We start from the raw sequence: 23,511 nt of genomic DNA on the forward strand, positions 1-23,511 counted from the left end.
AGTAAAGAAAATTATCCTGGAGAAGGAGATGGGAGCCACGAGGAGACTTATATTTAGCTGTGAAAAGCATGGTAGTCTTGGAAAGCATCAACATTCTGGTAGCAAACTGAGAGCTCTCACTCTCAAAGGTCAATAAAGTATAACTGCAAATAGCTCATTAATTCAGATGTGGTTCCTTCGACAACTTCATCTGTTATTTGGAGGATGGTGGCAACTCTAGAGTTAAGGTATAGCAATAAACTTTGATTAGGCCAGGATGCAATTTTATTTCTGCTTGCAGAATCTTCAAAAATAAGGACATTTAGTACTACGTAATCTTATTTTTTGGCCATTCTGTGACTTTCTGCTGGTACCAGCTTCCTGCTGGTGTCTCAGTGTCTTTTTTATTAGTAGTGTGTCTCTCACAATGTACTATCAAGTCAAATTTTTGATATAACTATGCAAGATTTGCATAATTTGGTTTTGTGTAAGTGCATGAAATTTTGCAAAAATTTGGCAAACATATGCAAAAAGCAATTTGGGTCTTTGCTAGTATATTTTAATGCCAAATGCTTACAATTTGGATGCATTGATTCATTTTGTGCTATAAAAATAACACATAAAATAAGTCCTGTGAACAACAGCCACGCGAGTTCTGATCATTTACATTGTTCCTTTGCTCCTGTGATCAAATGTTGCAGAAAACACAATATGATTATAAGTCATGGTATAACAGTGTAATGTTGAACATTTTGTGTAACAAGCATAATGTGAAATTCCTAGAATTAATTAAGAATATGCCAGCTTAATGGAAATTTCACCTGAGCCTAATTTTGGCCCTTTCATAATTGTGTGTAATTTTCCTAATTTTCTCAAACGTTTGTAAATACAAATATGACATTTCTCATACCCCTTACACTAATGTATTGGAATGTATATATTTATCAGACTGAAATCAATCCTGTTTATCTGGATTGCTTAGGGAACACTACATAGCCTTGTATGAATCCAACATCCCTGTAATAGCGATGATGCAATCAATCAATCAATCAATTCAATACAATTTATTTGGACCAATGATCCTCAAACCTTTTTAGAAAGAGAGAAAAAAATACATGACAAAAGCTTCTAAAATCACAAGTACATTATTTAAACATCATAAAAATCATATAATACACTCAGCTTCCCTTTCACCTTCGCACATAGCATTGGCCGCATAAAATTGTATAACATTTCAGTTCAAATCCCGTTTGAGAAATACTTTGACTTTTTCGATGAACTTCCCCATGGCCCAGGCTATGTCTAGGTTACACATTTCGGTTAAAAGGTTTACTGCTTGAGCCCTATTTTTAAAATCGCACTTTTTAAAAAATCGGACGTCTAAAACCTTCTGACAATCCAGAATCGTAGTAGTTCCATACAGGCTGTTATACCCCATGAGGTAGTTCCCAATTCTAGTCTCACTGCCTGAACCATTGACGACTTGGGCAATGAAAATAGATTTTTTTCAGTATTTCCCTCCTCGGCATCCCAACCATGTGTGAAATGTCACATTTTGTACGCAAAGTGCATGTGCATTTTCCCTTGCTGTCTATCATAAATCTTTTCACCCCATTGTTTGCATAGCAAGGGTTCACCCCGATTCTTAACCTTAATATCTCTCTTCTTAAGTGACAGTTGGGTAGCCTATCAATATAAGGGAAGTGTTGTTCGTTTTGCCACACAGTGGACATAAAGTGTACTGAACTTTTCATCAAGAGATAATCTTGTTCCTGTGCTCTAGAAATTTCCTTTCCCCGGACCCTAAGTTTCCTCTTGTCGACCTCAATCTGCAGAGTATGGGAACACAGCTTAACCTTCATCATGTGGCACACTTTAATAATGGTAGCTCTAATCTCTTTTGCCCATATTAGCTCACTCTTTACAATCTCGTTTTTGAACCATTGTGTAATTTTAAAATCCTCTCCCATTCTCAGACGTTGCCAGAATCGTAGTAGTGCCATACAGGCTGTTATACCCCATAAGGTAGTTCCCAATTCTAGTCTCACCACCTGGACCATTGACGACTTGGGAAATGAAAATAGTTTTTTTATAGTTTTTCCCTCCTCGGCATCCCAGCCATGTTTGCCACACAGGTAAAGCAATTCTGCACCATACAGAAATTGTGGGGGTACCATAGCTGAGTAAGCTTTTAGAACCGGTATGTCGGACATCGTGCCATAAGCCACGTTAAGAGTTTTTTAATCCACTGATTGATGCTGATGATCTCAGCTTTAGTGCATCTAGGTGAGTATGCCATTGCAATCTTCTCTTGAACCACATCCCAGGTACCTATATTCTACTATCTTTTCCAGCTTCTCTGAACCCAAAAACCAAGTAAACCAATTTTCCTTGACCAAAACATAAGACCTTTGTCTTATCCATATTGACCACAAGCTTTTTAGAATGACAATATTCATTAAACCTGTTTAACTTTCTTTGCAGACCAATTTCCATTTGATCTATAATTACAAGATCGTCTGCATATAATAGGCATACGATATGTTTCCCATCTTGCTTCAGGCTTGCCCACTTACGTTGCCTAAAGTTAGAGGCAAGTCTGCAATGAACAAGGAAAAAAACAGTGGGGCCAATACGCACCCCTGCCTCAGCCCATTTCCAATTTCAATTTTCTGAGATAGGCTCTCCTCTATATCTAAGATTACCTGGGCCCAATTATCTGTATTGGGGGCTTGAATTAGTCGTAACGAATCCCTTGGGATGTTATATCCAGTTAAGTTCTCTCACAGCAGCTCCCGGTCCACCAGGTCAAATGCTGGGCGGAAGTCCACGAAGCAGCAGAACAAACTTCCCCTCTGCTCTATCGACTTCCGCGCAATGGACCAAAGTGCAAAACAGTGGTCGACCATTGAATGTCCCTCTTTAAACCCCCCCCTGTTCCTGATATACTTCAGCCAAGCCCTTAATCAATCCCAGTATGACTTTAGCGAAGACTTTTTCTCCTATGTCCAGGATATTTATTATTCTATAGTTCTTTGGGACTTTTAGATCACCTTTTTTTATGGATCAGCCTTATAATTGCTCCTCTCCAGTTTCCTGACAGAATGGTCTGATTTGTTAAGGTTAATTTTAAAATTAGAAGCTCACCATCCACATGTGGTACAAAGGCGGTGGGCACCATCAGAGATGGCATTATATTGTTAGGGAACATTATGAGTTTAAGCAACTCAGCTCATTCAATGTCAATTGGGACAGACGCCTAAATAATGTCTACTTTGCTGTATCTCAATGAGTAATCAGTCTCACCTGCAGCACCAAGGTCTGCTATGGAATTGGAGTGCAGAAAATTGATGGTTTTTTTAATAATACCTTTTATTTATTTTACAAGATTGATGCAACACAAAAGACAACTGCTGCTACATGGGCCACACTTTTAAGCACCAGGCAGTATGCATAATGGTATCTAAAAGAACATTTCAAATGTAATACATTCCCCATTCAGCAACCCAAATGAAAATTGTAGACAGCCCCAGACAGAGTCTCTTGTGCACTTCTTGCCACTATAGCAAGCCCAATGGGCCCTCTTTATTGAGTCCAAGGAGCCCATATATGCACAAATTTCTGTAGGACACCATCATGTGTTTTATACATCAATTTGTCCACGGCCATATTTTGGTCCATAATTCTGATCCACTCTTACATTGGTGCTTCCCTTTAGTTCCTTAAATGTGTTGCTAGATCTCTCTTGGCTAACATGTTTGCTGTGGCAATAAGTGCTTACCTGGCACTAGGCTCGCTTAAGGGGTCCATAATCCCCAACCGCACAACCTTTGAGTCTGGTTTCAGCCTCCCAATTCAGTTGGCAATTGTTTGCAAGTACCCCCGGGCTACCAGATAAGTCCACAGAACATGGTAAAGGGAGCTGGGGGACTGGCCGCATCTAAGACATTCCGTCCCCAGGAGCCCAGGTCATTCACCAGAGCCTTTCCGGCGAGTAATAAAACCAGTGGAAGTACTTGAACTGGATCAAACAGATGTGCATAGAAGTAGCTAACAATCTGGGAGCCATTTATGCCTTCACCCACATCCTCGTCCCACCTGGTTTTAAGGGCTAACAAGGAGTCCTGTGTATTGATAACCAATGACTTACAAAGGCGAGCGACACCTCCGCTGCCCAGATCCTCTATCGCCAACTTACATTCCAAAGGATTAAACTCTGGAAGGGTGCCCAGCTGGTCTCTATCGCCCTCCAGTGTGTGGTTTTGCTGGAGATACCTAAAGAACTGCAGCTGGAAGTCGGACGGTAACTCTTGGAATGATCGCATGTATCCTTCCCTCCAGACATCGCCCATCGTGGATATTTCAATGAGGTCTCAGGCCTGAACCCTGCAAATTCAGTGATTTCCGACAACCACCTTCCCTGCCAGAGGGGAGTTGCCCCAGTGAGAGTACCATATAATCTCAAGCGCCTCAGTGTAGCTTACCTGCACCAAATTGGGCCCTGGTGCCCGGGGATGGGGTCTTCTATACTGAAGGGAGAGTACATCACAGGGATGCAGTAACTCTAATTAAGACCAATAAACCAGGTGGTCCCTGCCTGTCCTCAGACAGTCATTATTGTTTACTAGTTGTAGGGCCCAGTAGTACAATTTAATGTCCGCCAAACTCCCAGCATTGAACGTAGACAACCAACACTTTACAGAGGACACTCTGGGTGTTTTGTCCACCCACAGGAAACTGGTGAAGTGGTGAAGTTGGTGAAGCATGTGCGTAGCAACTGGTAGGGTTAAAGCTGAAAAACTGTACAAAGAAAAGAGGTAGAGAAACCATTTTGAAGAGCACCCCCCTGCACAATCATTGACAACGGCAGTCTGAACCACTCCCCCATGTCCCGGCGAGCCCTGGCAGGTAATGGAAGTATATTCAATTCCCAGTATCTCTGCTGGTAGAGGGCCACATTCATGCCAAAATTGCAGAAAATGTCCCCCGCCAACCGCAATCTAGAATTCGAGGCAACCCCATAGAGCTCCACAATTTGCAAGAGTTAGGGGCCCTTGGAGAAAGAGGAGCATGTTGTCTGCGCACAGTGACACATGGTCTTCCATCACTCCCCTCCATTCCAACTCGCTCAATCTGGGAGCTGTTCAGAGAAGCTCTACCAATGGCTCCATCATTACAGCTAAAAATAAGCGGGAAAGCGGGCACCCCTGACAGGTCCCTCTCTCCACTTAGAACCTCCGAGACAGCGCACCATTCACTCAGACCTGAGGCAATAGGTCCGTGTTCAAGATGGTCACCCACTTTCTGAACCTGGGGCCAATTCACATCTTGGGGAGGACCACAAATAGAAAATGCCAGTGGACTGTGCATGCACTATCAGGAGGGACGCATTGCCTGGCCGCTCCCCAGAGTGGGCAAGCTCCATAAGTAGCTGGCTCAGGCAGTGCCTAGTGCTCCTACCTAGGGATGGGTGAAGAAGTCAGCTTTGCCGGCGGAGTTCGGAGAGTTTTCCCACTTCACGCTCCGTGCAGAATGCGTAGTTCCCCAAAACTCTGCAAGCGACATGGAGTGACGTTTTTTCTGTTGCATGGCTCGCCAATTGTAAGTTGGCAAGCACTCGCGAGAGAAAAATCGCGCTGGACCTCATCGCAGTGAGATTTCTCAATGCGGGCAGTCGCAGCGGGTCACGGCCACTCAGCTTTCAGAAATCTGCAGCTCGAATAGAGGAAGCTTTTCCATGAGTAGATTGTCTACTCGAGCAGCAGAAAGGAGCAGCACCCTCCAGTGTGATACAGAGTGCCATTTGCACTGATTTTACAGTGCAGGACAAACTGCCAATGCTTAAGATGAGTGCAAGCAGTGGAATTCCACTGGTGGAATTCCACAGAGCACGGCAGAGTTTTTCCGTCACTTCCCGGAGTAAAAGTCAGCAAACTCTGACCAGGCCAAATCCTACCCCGCATAAAACCATTCTGATCAGCGTGGATCAGCATACTTATCACTGTGGCCAGCGTGTAGTTAGCACCTTGGCCAGGATTTTGATATCTAGATTGATAAGCGAGATAGGAAGATATGACCAGCAATCAGTCTGGAATTTATCAGGTTTTCAGTATTACAATGAGAATAGCGCTTCTTAGGTCCAGTGGAACCCTCTCTCAAGGAAACACATCTTAATACATACCCAGCAAAGGCGGGACCAACAAAGCCGAGTATCAATTGTACAACTCCAGAGGAAACCCATTAGGACCAGGGGCTTTCCTGGGTGGCATCGCAGAAATGACCTGCTGCACCTTCTCTTCCTCGAGAGGGAGATCCAAGTCACAACTCTCCAAGGCCATAAGCATTTGCACTGGCAAATCATGGATAAGAGGGTGGGCCCTCTGCAAAGTGGGGGGGTCCCGGGGTGCCCTGGTGGGTAATGGAAGTATATTCAGATCCCAGTATCTCTGCTGGTTGAGGGCACAATCATGCCAAGATAGCAGAAAATTTCCCGCCACCCGCAATCTAGAGTCCGATGCATCCCCATAGAGCTCCAGAATTTCCAAGAGCTGGGGAGAGTTTTTTGTGGCCTTAGGAGATAGAGGAGAATGTTGTCCTGCTGCACCTTCTCTGCCTCGAGAGGAAGATCCATGTCACAACTATCCGAGGACGTAAGCATTTGCACTGTCAAATCATGGATAATAGGGTGATCCCACTGCAAAGTGGGGGAGGGTCCTGGCGTGCCCTGGCAGGTAATGGAAGCATATTTAATTCCCAGTAGCTCTGCTGGGTGAGGGCCACAATCATGCCAAGATAGCAGAAAATGTCCCCCGCCACCCGCAATCTAGAGTCCGTGGCATCCCCATAGAGCTCCAGAATTTCCAAGTGTTGTGTAGAGTGTTTTGTGGCCTTTGGAGAAAGAGGAGCATGTTGTCCTGCTGCACCTTCTCTGCCTCGAGATGGGCTCACTCGACTGACAGCTATGGCATACCCACGAATAGCTGCTAGTGACCGTTACTCCTCCCCCAACCTTCAGACCACTCTCACCTTGAATGGACGGCACAGCAGCAATGAGGTCATAAGGCTCTACTGGTGGCATACCCGAGGTCCGCCCGATAATTGCCAGGAGTGGGATTCCACGCCTCCTTCCTGGCTCCGGTGGTGAATGGATGCTGATGGCTGATGGCTGATGGCTGATGGCTAATGGCGGTGGAGGTGGAGTCAATGAGGAACGCTTGCAGCAGGTGAGCCGGTGAAGTGTCATGTCCGTGGGATAGAGGAGGAGGTGAGCTTCCCTGCAGTCTGGCAAGCAGTGTGTGGCAACGTTTTTTTATAGGCTGTATTCCCAGCAAAAGCCACAAGCTTGGATATTGTTTAATGTTCTTGGGCTTTTCTGGAGTCAGAGTTTAAAGGGCTGGCAGGCCCTGGGGCTGGAGAAAAAAAACATAAGAAAAAACTGGAAGTGAGCCTAAAGGGGAGAAAGGGAGGTTGCTCATTTTACAGTGTGGACGGTGGACGGGGTTTTTTGGATCCCCTCTCCCCCCTTGCCAGAGTATTACCTCAGTATTCCCTGGAACTACAGCTGAAGGAGGCTGCTTATTCCACTACTGTGTGGACAGATGTTCTGGATATATAAAAGAGCTGGGCTGTGCTGGGACATTGGAGTACTGAGCACGGTGTTGGATTAACTCTGATAGCTCAAACCTGCGAGTTGTTGCGGGAAGAGGTCCCTGCTTTCAAAGGCAAAAATGGGAAAGCATGTAAAGCTGCCAAATCTAATGGCCAAAGTAGATTTAGCGGTGGGCCTCAAAGCAAAAATGCGGCTAGCTTAATCAATGGCAGCATAGCTGCGACAAGACTGTAGCACAATTTAAAAGCATGACCCAGCTCTATCATAAATTCCAGCTCTGAGAGCTCTGAGGGGGAGTTGCCAGAATGTAACCAGGATTTCGGTGCGAGGGATCGTTCTACAGAGAAGATAGCACAAGAAGGGCCAGAGTAATGAGTAATATCAGAGGAAGAATGGGGACCTGAGGATAAAATATTCTGAAAGTCTTGATCCAACGGTGGGGGCTCGGGAGGATGGAAAGAATAATACAAAGGAGTATTCATTATTTTCAAAAGGCAAAGCATTCCTGGTCACTCAGACAGCCTCAGCGAGATTACAAGGCCCACTTGATGGGACACAAACTAGTCCCTTTCAAAATGTGCAAATTCCTGCAGGATGATCAGCAACTCTAGGACAAAAGGGCGCACATAGTCCCCTTCAAAAGGATGACAACCTTTCCATCGACTTGCAGCCGCAGGATCAGGCGTCTTCATCATTTCCACAGCCATGACTACAGCCGCCTCTACAGGAATTGACACTTCCGCAACCGCCACCACAACATCAGTCCCAGTCGTCAATAGCACAGCGGGAGCAGCACGCCTGGATCCAGGAAGAAATTGGTAGGCCCTAATGCAGCCCGTCTGCACAACTTCAAGAAAAATACATTTTCCTGCACTGCAATGTTGTTGTTGTTGCATAAGCTTTATTCGACAGAAAATGTCATAAAAGCTATAGAAATACATTTTTAAAACGAGAAATACAAACAAAATGAGTGTAACGTACAACGTCATAAAACCTGTATGAGCAGACAATACAGCATATTAGCCTATTGAACCCTTGGCACAAAATACATATATCATCTTCAATTAGTTAAAAATTGATACTTCAGATAAAAATATACATTATGTACAATAAAAACAGATAGCATTTCATCTTGATAATAAACCTTTATAATGTTATATTTAATTGTTAATTTGCTGAGGAGTTTTGGATTTTCCTGGAGTAGCAGCAAAAATGAACCAATAAAGTGCTTGTGCATAGAATCGGTTTTGTAATTTGGCCAAACAGACCTAGAATCGTGACACAAATTCGTCACAACGTCGTTCGAGTTAAAGCTGTGCCCCTCTTGAAAGGGCTTTCCACCTGATAAGCCATGCCTGGCCAAGAAACTTTGCTATGCAGCAAGCAAAAAGAGGTCTGGGATCAGACTTAAGAATGCGCAGGGCTGTGTGGTAGTCCTGTGTGCCCAATAGCTGACAAATCAATTTTAGCCATTTAGCCCGCGAGGTGTTATATGCCAGGCAGGCGAACAGTACATGGACGATGCTTTCTATCGGTGCTCTGCAGCATTGACATTCTTTTGATGGCTCGTTACATGAGTGCCATTTCGCGGTCATCTCGCGGACAGGGAGGGTTCCAATCCTAAAATGTATATACAACATCCTGTCCCTAGGAACTTGAATTATGTCAAGAAAGGGCACAAGACATCTAGTTTGTTTATGTGAATAGAATTCTATTGTTAACTATGATATAAAGGGACGAGGTTTGGGGCAAGACAAAATTGCACCTATCCTTAGTGAATTTTTTAGCTAAACAAGGAAGGTGCTGCAGACCGGAGATCCAAAACCTCTAAATCTCCTAAGACAAAAAAAGTCTCAATTAACTATAAACAAAACACAATGGTCCAGCACTCAAATTTCAGTCAAGGTACACAGGAAATATTTAAATTCAAGTATGCATTTGAAAATCACATTTCATCAGAGCAAATAGTAGTTCAGCAAAGTTGTTTTCATCAAATTCTTTATTCAAAACTTCTTTCCAGCAAGATAAAAAGATCGTAGCCAATGCGTTTCATCCTCGCGGACTTCTTCAGGGCTACAAATAACATACATATTTACAAAAATTATTATACAAAATATATACAGCCTTTACAATACAAAACATAACAAAAATATAAATTCATCCCTATTGCTTTAAAATACTAAATTCTCAGAAGATCATGACATTTTAATTTATCACAGGCTTAATATAAATAGAGCGACTTTCCTCTGGTAAGGATATATACATTTTTTAACATTCTGCTGATACAGTATTTCCTAATTCATGTATATACAATTTGTGATCCAATTCCAATGAAATTACTATTTTTTAACTCTTAAGTCTTTATCAATTCGAAGTCCTGATGGGCTGACAAATAAGCATTTATAAAAAGCTATTTATATGAGTTCATCCTGATCATATACAGAAAGTTAGCATTTCTTACCAAAAAACACTTTTTCTTGCGGTCTGTGCTGAATTCATTCATTAAATATGATTTCTCCTTTTAAAATCTGATAAAAATCTGAATGTATCTAATATAAGAATTAAAAGAAACAAACACGACTTGTGTACAATACACCCAAAAATTAAGTCAACAGTTATAATGTAAACTATACATAAACATCCATACCTGAAGAATCAAATGTCATATATGGTGGCTATTATAAATTTGATTGTTGAGTTTAGAAAGCGCCATTTAGCGTGAAACCGATTTCTTTTGAAAACCGCCTGGATTTTTGTCTGTGGATCCTGCATAATCTGTAAATGTGGATGCAATAAGAATGTAGAATTCAAATATAACACCATAAGAGAATATACAATTAATACATTTATCAATTGCAATATGACATACACAGTTTATGCACTTGCATGTGCCTGTAATAAAGTCTACATAGGCAGCAGTATCCAAAGTCTTAAAGTTAGGATCCAAGAGCATGTAAGGGCCATAAAAAACCAGCATGATCGATGTCCTGTGGCCATGCATGTACATGAGCACCACCCGTCAGAATTGGATATATGGTTGTTAGACCTGGCATCTTTGGCGTGGTTACCCCTGACTTTTTGCCTCTACCTCCTGTGTTTTTGATGCTGTGCTGGATTTCGTTTTTGCTGGTTTAGATGCTTTGGGCACTTTGCCACCGCTGATCAGTGTCAAAGTGCAAGTGCTCCCTTGGTAAATTGTTATATTGATTGGTTATCCATGATTGGTATATTTGTTTCACCTGTTAGCCCCTAGTAAAGTGCACTGCGTGTGCCAGGGCTGGTGATTCAAATGCTACTAGTGGGCTGCAGCACTGATTGTGCCACCCACAGGAATAGCGCTAAAATGATGTCTTAGGCCTGCTTGCAGTGCCTATGTGCAGTCCAGGACTGCCATGTCGACCTGGCCAGTGCACCCACTGACCAGGCCTTATCCTTCCCTTTCTGTACATGTCAGGCATCCCTATGGTGGCCCTAGGTACCCCCCTGGGCTGGGTGCAGTGTATCTGAAAGGTAGGGCATATACTGAGGTGTGTAACATGCCCTGGTAGTGAATTACAGCCATTTTCGTTTTTCACTGCTGAGAGGCTATCTTGCCCATAGGATAGAATGGGGAAGGCTGTTTACATGCCTATCTTCCCATAAGGGCAAGATAGAAAATCCAAGTTTGGTATCTCTGTGTTCAGAATTTAATTATACATCTTTTTAGCAAGATGGTTTTTAAATTCACTGTGTGAGAATAGCACTTTTTAGAAAGTAGCTATTCTCCTGTTTAACCTTCCTGTGTGCCTGTGTGCTGGTTGGCTGACTGGTGTCATGTGATGGGCTAGGTGGCTCCAGGAGCCTGGATGAGTCAGCAGCAGGGTGAATAGGGAGATCTGCTTTAGATGGGTGGGAGGAGTAGTCCCTGGGTTTGAATAGGGCTGCCCCTGCCAGCACAAAGCTGGCTCCACCCCCTGCTGGCCAGGCTGAGGACTCTGCCTCTGCTGGCACAAAGAAGGCTCCACCTCCTGCTGAGCGTCTAACGACCCTGCCCCTCACTCTGAAAGGAACCAGGTGCTCCAGAGCAGAGCACTCCCAGGAACCGGTTTGAGCAGGGGAATCCCCCCACTGGAACAAAGAGAGACAAAGACTTGGAGGGGTATAAGAAGAGGACCCCAGACACCTAAACTTTAGATCACTTTGGAACTAAGAAGAAACCTCTGCCAAGGAGAAAGCTGAAAAGGACTGAAGAGGAGAAGACTGCCTGCTTGCTGTTTTGCTTTGCTGCCAAGGAGAGGGGAGGGACTTTGCTGTGTCCCCTTCTTTTGATTCTGATCTCCAAGGGCCTGAGAAGAGCTGGCTGCCTGTTAAGAAGTCCCAGGAACAAAAGGACTTCACCACCAGCTCCCCTGGAACTCTGCTGAAGGAGTTCTGACCTGCCTTGCAGTGCTTGCCCAGTCTTGGGGCCTCAGGAGGTCGTTTTGATGTGTTTTGGGAGCTGGGAAGCAGAAGCGTGAAAAGAGTAACTGGTACCCAACGCATCATCCGATTGCGTGTCGCAAGAACGAGAGTGCGTGGAAAATTTCATCGTGGCACCATCGCAACACGCAGGGTCCCCGCATCGCCGAGTGCGTCGAGCATCGTCCTGAAGCGTGAAGATTCCTGACATTGCGAGGGTCGTCGCAGAACCAGTTTGCGAGCCGCAACACTGCCGGTGCATGAAAGTCTCCAGTCATCGTGTGTGTCGACGCAGAGTCCCGTTCTGTGGTGCATCGAGAGTTGCGGCGCCGGAAGTCAACACTGCGCCGCGCATCGTGCCACATCGAAGCGTGTCGCATCGAACCTGTGCGTGAAGCTTCCCCCTAAGAAACCTACGCAACGAAAGCCAAAGCATCCTCCCCCTACAGATCGGAGCCGGCGCATCCACCTCTGCTGCGTGAAGCAGGGCTGCTGCAAAGCCTCCCCAGGATCTCAGGAGTATCGCATCGCCTTTGCCATCTTCCTTGTTATAGCTTTTGGGAACCTTATCGCAACTACAGGTACTGTTGGGCACGAAAGTGTCGCATTTTGTGCATTGAGAGTCGCATTGTGCAGGACACTGATTTTGACATCCTGGAGTACTTCCTGCAAACTCTTGAACTATCTTTAAAGTAACCTTTTTGAATTATATGTTGGTTTGTCTGTAGTATTTGGTCTTGTGAAGTTTTTAGTAAAGATACCTTATTTTTCTAAAACTGGTGTGGAGTAAATCTGTGGTGTTTTCACTGTGTTACTGTGAGTGTTGGTACAAATACTTTACACATTGCCTTTGATAGCCTAGACTGCTCAGGCCAAGCTACCTAGAGGGTGAGCAGGGGTTATCTTAACCGTGTATCCCCCTTTCCCTGACTAGAAGCAAGGGTCCCTACTTGGACAGTGGTACCTACCCTGCCAACTAGAGACCCCCAGATCTAACAATGGTTCCACGCTTTGGAGCAAATAAAAAACCTGATAGAGGTGGTAATAGGGAGATAGCATTAAGGAAAGCCGAGGCAGGTTGGATATGTTGCTTGAGGACAGCAGTATTGGGTCTGAACATAAATACTGAATTTCAACTTTTTTTGTAAGACACTATGTAAACAACAAAATGAGTTAATTGCGATGTCCTTAATTATGGGATATAGAACCTCCCTAATATAGGAACATGTTACCACTAGCCTGGATCACTGTACTAACAACAAACAGGCTGTGGCTTCACGTTCATCTTATACTGACATTTTCATTACAGTATTTTTATTAGTAACAATCAGACTGAGGTCCTTGTCTGGGTATCTCTTTATAACCTATCGATGTTTATATCTTGGGACTAATTGAGCTCAGATGTAACTCTGGATATTCCAAAATGGCCGATATTGCGTGTGGTCTTTATTTCTTTTCAGAATCAAGAATCTGTACTCTGAGTAATTGAATAATGTCTCTAAGAAATATCATTAAAAGGTAGTATTGATATATTATCTGAAAAGATCAATATAGAATATTTATGGGATATTAGAATAATTGAAAAATTTCATCTGGACAACCAATTGTATTTTTAAGAATTACCTGAATTGAGGACAATATTCCTTAGATTAGGAAAACACACCACATTCAAAATGTGATTCCTATATAGTTATTCGATCGGTTGTGTTCTACTGTAACATGGCGCCCATTTCACATATTTTAATCTATATGTGGAAATACCCTGCTTACTGATAAGGTTCAAGTACTAACTCCATGAGAAAAAGAAATATTGTTCCAAATTAAGTCAAACACAGTAATGGGGAGAATCGATACACCGAATCATACCCCAAAATCTGGCTTTTATTTTAATGTAATATTTGATTACTCGTGTCCCATCACAATATGGCGCGGATTTCACGTATAGTCATTAATTTAATGTGCATTACCATACTATGAAAATGTTCGGCTGATCAACGTGGTGCAAGTATCTATACCGCGTAGGAAAGAACAATTGGTTTTCACCATTAAATTATAACCCTTTTACAAATTCGGTTTAGAAGCTTATGTAGGGTTTTCTTGTGTTTACATTGCCTTTTGACTTCTCATCAAAGATGGTGACTGTCGATAGTATAAAAACTAGTCCTTCTTCGATGCACTATTACAACATGGCACCGATTTCACGTATAGATATTAATTTAATGTGTATCACTATACTGTGAAAATGTTCGGCTGATCAATGTGGTGCAAGTTATCTATACCGCAAAAGAAAGAATAATTGGCGGGCACCATCAAATCATAACCCTTTTGCAAAATCGACTTAGAAGTTTACGTAGGGTTTTTTCTAGTGTTTACTTTGACTTTTTGACTTCCCTTCAAAGATGGCGACTGTCAATAGTACAAAAATTAGTCCCTCTTTGATTACAAACACAGGTGTTTGAGTTTTGACACTGCTTGGCGGGCTATTTAAATCGTGGTTCCAACCCCAATTTGTTAAACTTCATTGATGCCACGCTACCGTGCCGGCTGACCGAATTCTAAAAGTAAGTTCTAAAGTGCTTTGGGATTGAATTTATTGGCTTATGGGAACTCTGTTTCTTGATTTTGTGTCCCGATGACACGAATGTTGTGTCCCATTTCATGAAACGTATTGGGGTGACTCAGGCTTATTAAACCAAATTAGAAGTATCGAAATCGGCAAGGCAGCATAAAATTATACGATTTAGGACAGGAGACTTTTTCCTTTTCTTCTCAATTTCTTTATGTACCATTTGAAATGGCATTTGCCAACTGTAGGATTTTATTGTTTCTGTAGAATAAGTAAATGTGCGCCTGCCGATGTCGTTTTCTAAACTGTATGAATGTGTTATCTGTATGCACTATGTAAAAATGGTGCTTGTCGTTTTTCTTAAATGGTCTTAGTATTGATTTTTCCTTTCATTAAAATTCAAAAGAAAAAGGTTTCACGCTAAATGGCGCTTTCTAAATTATACGAATATTTCATTCTCATGCACTATGTAAAAATGGTGCTTGTCGTTTTGTGTAAATGGTCTTGATATTGACTTTCCCTATCGTTAAAATTTGAGTGGACGGAATAAACCTATTTGTTAAAAAGAAAGGGCTTTTTGGTAATTCGAACCTTTGCCCACATGAATAATATGGTGTATGTGGAAGAAGCAAAATTACAGATCTAATACATAACCTTGAAATAAATAGGTAGTGTTGGCACACATAATAATTTATATAATGTACATATAATTGAAAATGTAATAAAATCAGAAGAATCAAATAAATTAAAATAAAATATAAAAGGATATTATTAGTTATATTTCCAATCTTTTCTGTTCAACTAGCAAGCCAGGAATTAGAACGGAGGACGGTTGATACTGACTAACTCCCTACTGTGAGAACTCAACAATCAAATTTATAATAGCCACCATATACAACATTTGAGTCTTCAGGTATGGATGTTTATTAAGCCTGGGCAAAGCACTACGCTTTGCTCGCGTAGTTTGTGAAGTACGCGCTACTTCGCACTACGCGAACTGCACGTAGCACAGTGCGAACACGCGTAGCGTAGTGTTGCGTAGTGCTGCGGTCATTTTTTGCTTGCTCGCGGTCCTCAACGTCAAGTTGGCGGCCGCGAGCAAGCAAAATGACATCTCGGCGAGACTTTTTCCTTGTTCACGATCAGCAACATCAAGTTGCCGATCGCGAGCATGGAAAATAAACCTCCCGGCGAGATTCCCAACACGAGGAGGTCAGGTTTCTCATTGCGAGTGGTCGCGTATGCTCGCGACCGCTCGTGATGAGAAACTACCAGTTTGCGTTGGGAAAGCTGCCGCTCGAGTAAAAATCTACTCGAGCAGCGGAAAACTACAGCTCGCACTGTGCAAGATGCCATTTTCAATGATTGCACAGTGCCGGTTGCTTGTCCGCACTGTGCAATCATTGAAAACGACATCTGGCACAGTGCGAACAAGGTACTACGCAGTTCGCGAAGTGCTACGCATAGCTCGCGTAGTGCGAACTGCACTTTGCGTAGCTTCGCGAAGTGCTACTTCGCGAACTACGCCCAGGGTTAATGTTTATGTATAGTTTACATTATAACTGTTGACTTAATTTTTGGGTGTATTGTAAACAAATCATGTTTGTTTCTTTGAATTCTTATATTAGATACATTCTGATTTTTATCAGATTTTAAAAGGAGAAATCATATTTATGAATTAATTCAGCACAGACGGCAAGAAAAAGTGTTTTTGGTAAGAAATGCTAATGATTAGGATGAACTCATATAATAGCTTTTTATAAATGCCTATTTGTCAGCCCACCAGGACTTCAAATTGATAAAGACTTATGTGTTAAAAAATAGTAATTTCATTGGAATTGGATCACAAATTGTATATACATTAATTAGGAAATACTGTAATCAGCAGAAAGTTAAAAAATGTATATATCCTTACCAGAGGAAAGTGGCTCTATGTAAATTAAGCCTGTGATAAAATAAAATGTCATGATCTTCTGAGAATGTATTACTTTAAAGCAATAGGGATGAATTTGTATTTTTGTTATGTTTTGGATTGTAATGGATGTATTTATATTGTATAATAATTTTTGCAAATATATGTGTTATTTGTATCCCTGAAGAAGTCCGCGAGGATGAAACGCGTTGGCTACGGTCTTTTAATCTTGCTGGAAAGAAGTTTTGAATAAAGAATTTGATGAAAACAACTCTGCTCAACTGCTATTTGCTCTGATGAAATGTGATTTACAAATGCACACTTGAATTTAAATACTTCCTGTGTACCTTGACTGAAATTTGAGTGCTGGACCACTGTGTTTTGTTTATAGAATTCTATTGTTAGTCTGCCCCCATTAGGTTTACGGCTTTTCTGTTGGTCTACCCATTCCAAATAGAGTCATTTAAGCTCCTCTCTCCTTGGGGGTTCCTGGCTTGCCCAATGAGCTTGGAGCCCCATAGCTGTCAGCATTTTTCTAACATTGGAAATCCAACCTATTTTGCAGCCAGTATCTAAACGGGTTATCTCGGTAAGGGCTTCAGCATAGGGGAAAAGCTCTGGGGTCCACCTAGTGTGTTCTTTCCCTATTGCCCCAGCTAGTCGTTTATGTCCGAACAGCATCTTTGCTAAGTGGGACCTCTAAGACATTTTATAGGAGAGTCTGACTCCTAAGTAATCAAAGGTGTCTACCCTTTCCAGGGATGCCCCGCCCAGCAGAGGGCAACTCCTATATGACTTGTGACAATTAAAGGCCATACATTTGGTTTTTTAACTATTTATGACCAGCCCCCGGTTGTCACAAAAAAGTTGGAACCTATTAAGTAGGTGTTGCAACCCGGCTGGGGTCTTAGATATCAACAGGGTGTCGTCGGCAAACAACAAGCTTGGTACCTTGTTGCTCCCCAGAGTTTGCGAGTCTGCTGGGTCTTCTTGGAGAAAGCGAACCACCCCGTTCACATACAGGGAGAATAGTGTTGGGGCTAGAACACAGCCCTGTCGAACTCCTCTATTGACAGGGATGCGTTCTGTTAGTTGTCCTTGTGCTCCCCATCTGACCTGGGTGAAATTGCCCTTGTGTAGCCGGATCAACAGTTTAAGGGCAAAGGGGGGATGCCCATCTCTCTAAGCATTGTCCACAACTTAGTTCTAGGGACCGGGTCAAAGGCAGTCTTCTAATCAATGAATGCGAGATAAAGACTGCCCTTGCCTATCACCACTACCTTCGAATAGATAAGGAGGAGTCTCAACACCTGGTCCATCATCCCAGTCTTTGGTCTAAAGCCGGCCTGGTACTGGGAGAGAATGGCATCATCCTCAGTCCATGTATCCTATGCGTAAGGACTCGGCCAAAGACCTTCTGCATAGCATCAATCAGGCTGATGGGTCTGTAATTGGAAGGGTCATCCCTAACTCCCTTTTCATAGATAGGGACCACGTCAGCTGCCCTCCATGACTCAGGGACCGGGGCGCCATTTGCTATTGCGTTTACTAGGAGTAAGATGTAACATGCCCAGTTAGGAGGATGGGCCAGAAAGATATCACCTGGCAAGCCATCTGGTCATGCTTCTTTAGAAGGCACTCTTTTGCTTTTTGCAGCTTCTATCTCCACTAAGTTAAAACACTCAACTTCTACAGGGAGCCCGTTTGAATCATCTGGTTCTACAGGTGGGGTGGCCTCTGGCATTGAATAGAGATTTCTAAAGTGATTGTGCCATGCCTGGCCCATGATATGGTTTACAGTTGAACTTGCACCTGATTTACTCCCCCAGGTGACTAGTTTCCAAAACAGATTAGCATCTTTGGATGAACATGCTTCTTTAAGCTGTTGCCTGCACGATTCATCCCATTCTAACTTTGCCTCCCCCTGATCTGCTCTGTAAGATTTTCTAGCAGTTTTTATAAGCGGCTGGTTCTTATGTTTAATAGCTGTAGCTAGGATCGATCTTTTTTGCCTACAATTTTTGGTATACCACGAATATGGCTCATTAATGTTGTTGCTAGATTTTTTGCCCAGGTTAGGGACTTGGAAGTATGCGCTAAATTGATTGATGGTGTGCAAGTGGGTCCGAGGAACGTCCACCAATCTGGTTATGCTATGAATAGCAGCCTGAAGCTCGAGTGTTCCTGCAGCTAAGTCGTATTTAATGTCGGCAATCTTTGTGTCGTGCAGGATTACCTTCTGTCATTTCAAAAACTTTTTGCAGTTTGAGGGGATTATCTCCCTAGTAGTTGTCAGTGGTAAGTTGCTCAATTGGTAATAAGGTGACTCCCACACAATGCAATATAAAAACTAACCCTGTGTGGAGTTCGCGGAGTTGCACTCCGCAGAACTCCGCGAAGTGGCAAAAAAACTCTGTCGCACTATGTGAATCTCCCCAAGTGGCGGAGTTTCATAGTAAAATGCCGTTCGCGGTGATTGCAAAGTGCCCTATGCTTTTCCGCACTGTGTAATCATTGCGAACAGCACCTTGCAGGGCGTAAGCGGTCCCTTTTTCCTTTTCTGTCGCTCGAGTAAATTTTTTGCTCGAGCTGCAGCTTTCTCAACACCAACGGGCAGCTCAACACGAGTAGTCGCGAGTATACACGACCACTCGCAATGAGAAACCTGACCCCCATGCGTTGAGAAATCTCACCGGGAGGTTTATTTTCCATGCTCGCGCTCACCAACTTGATGTTGACGATTGCGAACGAGGAAAAATCTCGCCGGGAGGTGGATTTTCCTAGCTTGCCAACTTGACATTGGTGAACGTGGGTGAGGAAAAGACTCTGCTCTGCTGCACGAAGTGTAGTTTTTGGAACTCTGAAAACTCCGCAAACTCCATGAGCAGAGAGGAGTTCACCGCCCAGGGTTAATAAAACCCATGCTGAATCTCATTTTAGATGAGATAAGAGAACTTAAGACATCTCAAGCAAATAAAATAGCTTTTCTTCACCAGCGCCTCTCACAGATTGAGGAGGCAGTGGGCAGTTTTCCAGCAAGGATACAAGAGGCGGAATCAAGGATTGCACATCTTGAAGATCAAATGAACTCCATAAAGGTAGTAACAAAGGAGAACATTTCACTAGAGAGTAAACTTGAGGAGCTTGAGGATCACTTGCGGCGTGCAAACCGAGACTTTTATCAAGAAGAGCGTCCTGCCTTAATTCACTGGAGATCTCACCATAACAAGAGCACATTGAGTGCCCTCACACCCTCTGCTGAACTCAAAACTACCAAAAATGTTTTTAATTAAGTTTGCCGATTACCATATAAAAGAACAGATACTATCCAAAGCAATCCAGCAGAGACAATTTTCGATTAATGAAGTATCCAGTTGTGAGATTTTTGCTGACATGTTGGCAGGAGCCGCACGTCGGCAAAAAGAGTTTGTTAAATTGTTACATTTTTCAAGGAACAGGACGCTCAGGTTTCAATAGCTCAGCAGTTGAAATTAAGAGTCCTAGTGAGAGGCAAGTTTCCCATGTTTGCGAATATAGAGGACGCCCAGGACCTGCTGAGAGAGATCTCTTCCATAAAATAGAGATAAGATGCATTAAATGAAAATGTCAGGGGGGGTTTGAGGTGGGTGGATAGGGGTCACCCAGGGTGCAGCACCAAGGCATCCCACAGGAGAGGCATTTGGGGAGGGTGGAGACAGGGCAGCGGGCCTTTTCCCATCTCCTGGGGAGGGTTAGGAATAGGGAGGGGTTGGGAGCAGGTGGGTTCAGGGTGCAAAGGGGAAGAAAATGAGCAGAATCACAGGGCTGAGGTGGTGGGAAAACAATTTATTGTGCTGATGGATTATTGCAATACTTAGCTTTGAATTATAGAAATGGAATTTATATGTCAGATAATTTCAGTCAATGTTAACGGTGTTCTGAACAAATAAAAGTATGAAGCGATAATAAGGTGGATAGTTTCCTTTTCACCCCAAGTTCTTTTTCTTCAAGAAACTCACCTGAAAACTAATACTCCAAAGCTTTTTATACCTAAATCATTTTCTAAAGTTTTTTTTGTGTCAGCAGGGATGGCAGTAAGGGGGGGTTGCTTAGCTTTATATTTTAGTCGGGTGGATTGGGAATTTCTCCAAGTACAGAGGGATCCACAGTGTCGATGGCTATGGGTCATGGCATGCCTAACTGGGAATACTTTAAACTTTATTAATTATTATGGTCCAATTGTTGATGATCCAACATCTATGGCAAAGATCAATGAGATACTTAGAGGGGCTGCAGGACAAATTATTTTTCAAGGGGATTTTAATTATATTCAGGACTTGACTAAGGATACTTCGAATAAAAATTCAAAACAGCTGAAGCCGAAGACTAAAAAACTAATCAATGTAATTACATAATTACACAAGATTATCAGTTAATTGATCCATGGCGTAGAGTCTATTGGGAAGAACAAGACTATACTTGCTATTCCCGACAATTTCAGTCAGCTTCCCGCATTGACTTTTTTCTAATGTCTCGTTCTTTGAAATATTCTGGATCAGAAATGGGGGCTAATTAATTTTTAGACCATTCTTTGGTCAAAGTAGAAATACAGATAGATAAGGCAAGGAGGACTAGGTCCAGGTGGAAGATGGATCTACTCCTTCTTTCAAATCAACAATGGGTAGAAGATACAAGAAAATGGATTTTGGATTTTTTTATGGTCAATATGGGTACAGCGGAACTCTTTTCAGTATGGTGGGCCTTTAAGGCCACAGAGTGCGGGCAGCTGATCGCCTTTATGGCAACTCTGAAGACTCATTTAGAGGAACTCCAGTCAGAGGTTGATTCTGCCTTGCTTTGGAAAAATACCTCCTTAAGAGGAAGGGAGCCAGTGGGAGGGCAGTGTGAAAAAGCTAAGCAGGAGTTAAAGGAGTTTTTTCTTTTAGAAGAAATTAATAGTTCCTGGACATTCCAGCAGCGTGTCTACGAAGAGAGCCAAATGGTATGCAAGCTGCTGGCCTGTTCTACTAAGGTTAAACAGGAAGCAGCACTTATTACTAAAATATTAGAACCCAACACAAGACCTCTGGTTACTGATAAGGAAAAGATTCCTCAAGATTTTCTGCAACATTATGAGTAGTTGTATGCGACTAAGTATATGGTGGGGCAAGAGGCAATTCAACAATACTTTAGGGATATTAATCTCCCACAGCTATCGAGTAGCCAGGCAGAGGAGATTCAAGTTGACATTTCAGCAGCTGGAATTCAGCTAGCCCTTACCTCAATGTCGGGAGGAAAAGCGTGTGGTAACGATGGGCTGCCAACCGAATCTTCTAAAGTCTATGCCGAGGAATTAACACCTTTTTCGGTGGAGGTTTTTCAATCATGTGAAAATGGGTGGTCCGGTTCCAATAGCCTTTAAGGAATCCATTATTGTTAGTTTTATAAAGAAGGGGGAAAACCCCAGAGATGTTAATTTGTATAGACCAATTAGTTTACTCAATTTGGAATATAAACTTTAAATGAAAATCTGGGCACAGTGTTTTACACCTTTGTCACAAAAAGTGATCCATAAAGACCAGACAGGGTTCATTGCAGGGAGACTGATGTCCACAAACACAGGGTTTTAGTACAGGCGCTTGACTTATTTAACAGCAACCAAACTTCAGCACTCATTATGATGGTCGACGTAGAAAAAGCGTTTGACCTAGTGAATTAGGATGCCCTTTTTTTTGTCCTGGGTAAGTATGGGATTCCCTCCCAGGTCATAAAAATGCTTTGCAATATCTATCAAGGGGCACAGGCACAGGTGTTTATTAACTCTCATCTAGCTGGGATAGTCAATGTAAATCGGTGGAATAGGCAAGGGTACCCACTTTTCCCCGTACTTTTTACCTTTTTTATCGAACCCTCAGCCACTAGAATTCGCAACAATAAGGAGATAAAAGCACCAATACCAGGAATGGCCAATCTGAAGTTGTTTACGGATGACATTATCATATATATTTCTCCGGCAAGACAGAATATTAATTTAATATTAGCCAAATTTACACAATTTGAATTAATTGGAGGTTACAAACTTAATTGCAGCAAGACTGAGATTGTAACAATGAATACTTCTAATGATTTTTTTCCCTACAATTTTAAACCACAAGCTGTTATTCCCAATCCAATCCGATATTTAGGGATTTGTGTCACCAGTATTTGTCATTTTTTCTGTCAAATTATGAGAGGTATGTTTTAACCAGATTTCGGTTTGATCTATTTTATCGTCTTGTCTCACTGCCTGTGCCCTTAGTCTGGTCACGGGAACTACCAAATTGTCCCTGTGACGGTCTTACTTGCCAGTCAACCCTGCACGTAACCTTTTTCTGCGGTTTCTATAAGTCCCCGCGGAAACGATGGCTGGTTCCTTTGCTTCGACATTTAGGGCTGAGAAGATGCAGACCGGCTCTTTTGGCACTTCAATACCTAGATACCCCGTATATAGCCAAAACCGTAGCCTGCTTTCTTAAAGCCTGCTTGAAAACTCATTCTCAACTATTGGCAACTGTTTCTTAAGACTTTACAGATTGTTCGGCTATTATTCCTGTACATAGAGTGTTAGCGTTTACTCCTAAATGCCTGCTTTCCTCAACAGCCATTGAACAAACTGATTTTTACTGATTACAGTGTTATTATTTTTGTATTTAGAGTGTTAGTGCTTATATGTAAAATGCGTCCCTTTTTAAGCAGCCAATGCGCAAACTGAATTTTTATAATGTTGTAATCCTTTAAATGTACTTTTTATGATTGTAAACTCAATCGAAATAAAGTATTTTATTGATTGTGTCACCAGTCAATATTCAGAAATTTATACATTAAATTATGAAGCTAAGCGGGAAAAAATTAGAAAACTGTTAGAAGTGTGGTTATAATACAGCTTAGATTGATAGGCCTTGTGGTTCTTATAAAAATGTCCATTTTACCTTTGCTTGTTTTTTTGTTCACAAATGTCCCTGTAAAAATTAATATGACCTATTTTAAAGA

The sequence above is a fragment of the Triturus cristatus genome, chromosome 4_1 (genome assembly GCF_964204655.1).
Source record: "Triturus cristatus chromosome 4_1, aTriCri1.1, whole genome shotgun sequence".
NCBI lineage: Eukaryota > Metazoa > Chordata > Amphibia > Caudata > Salamandridae > Triturus > Triturus cristatus.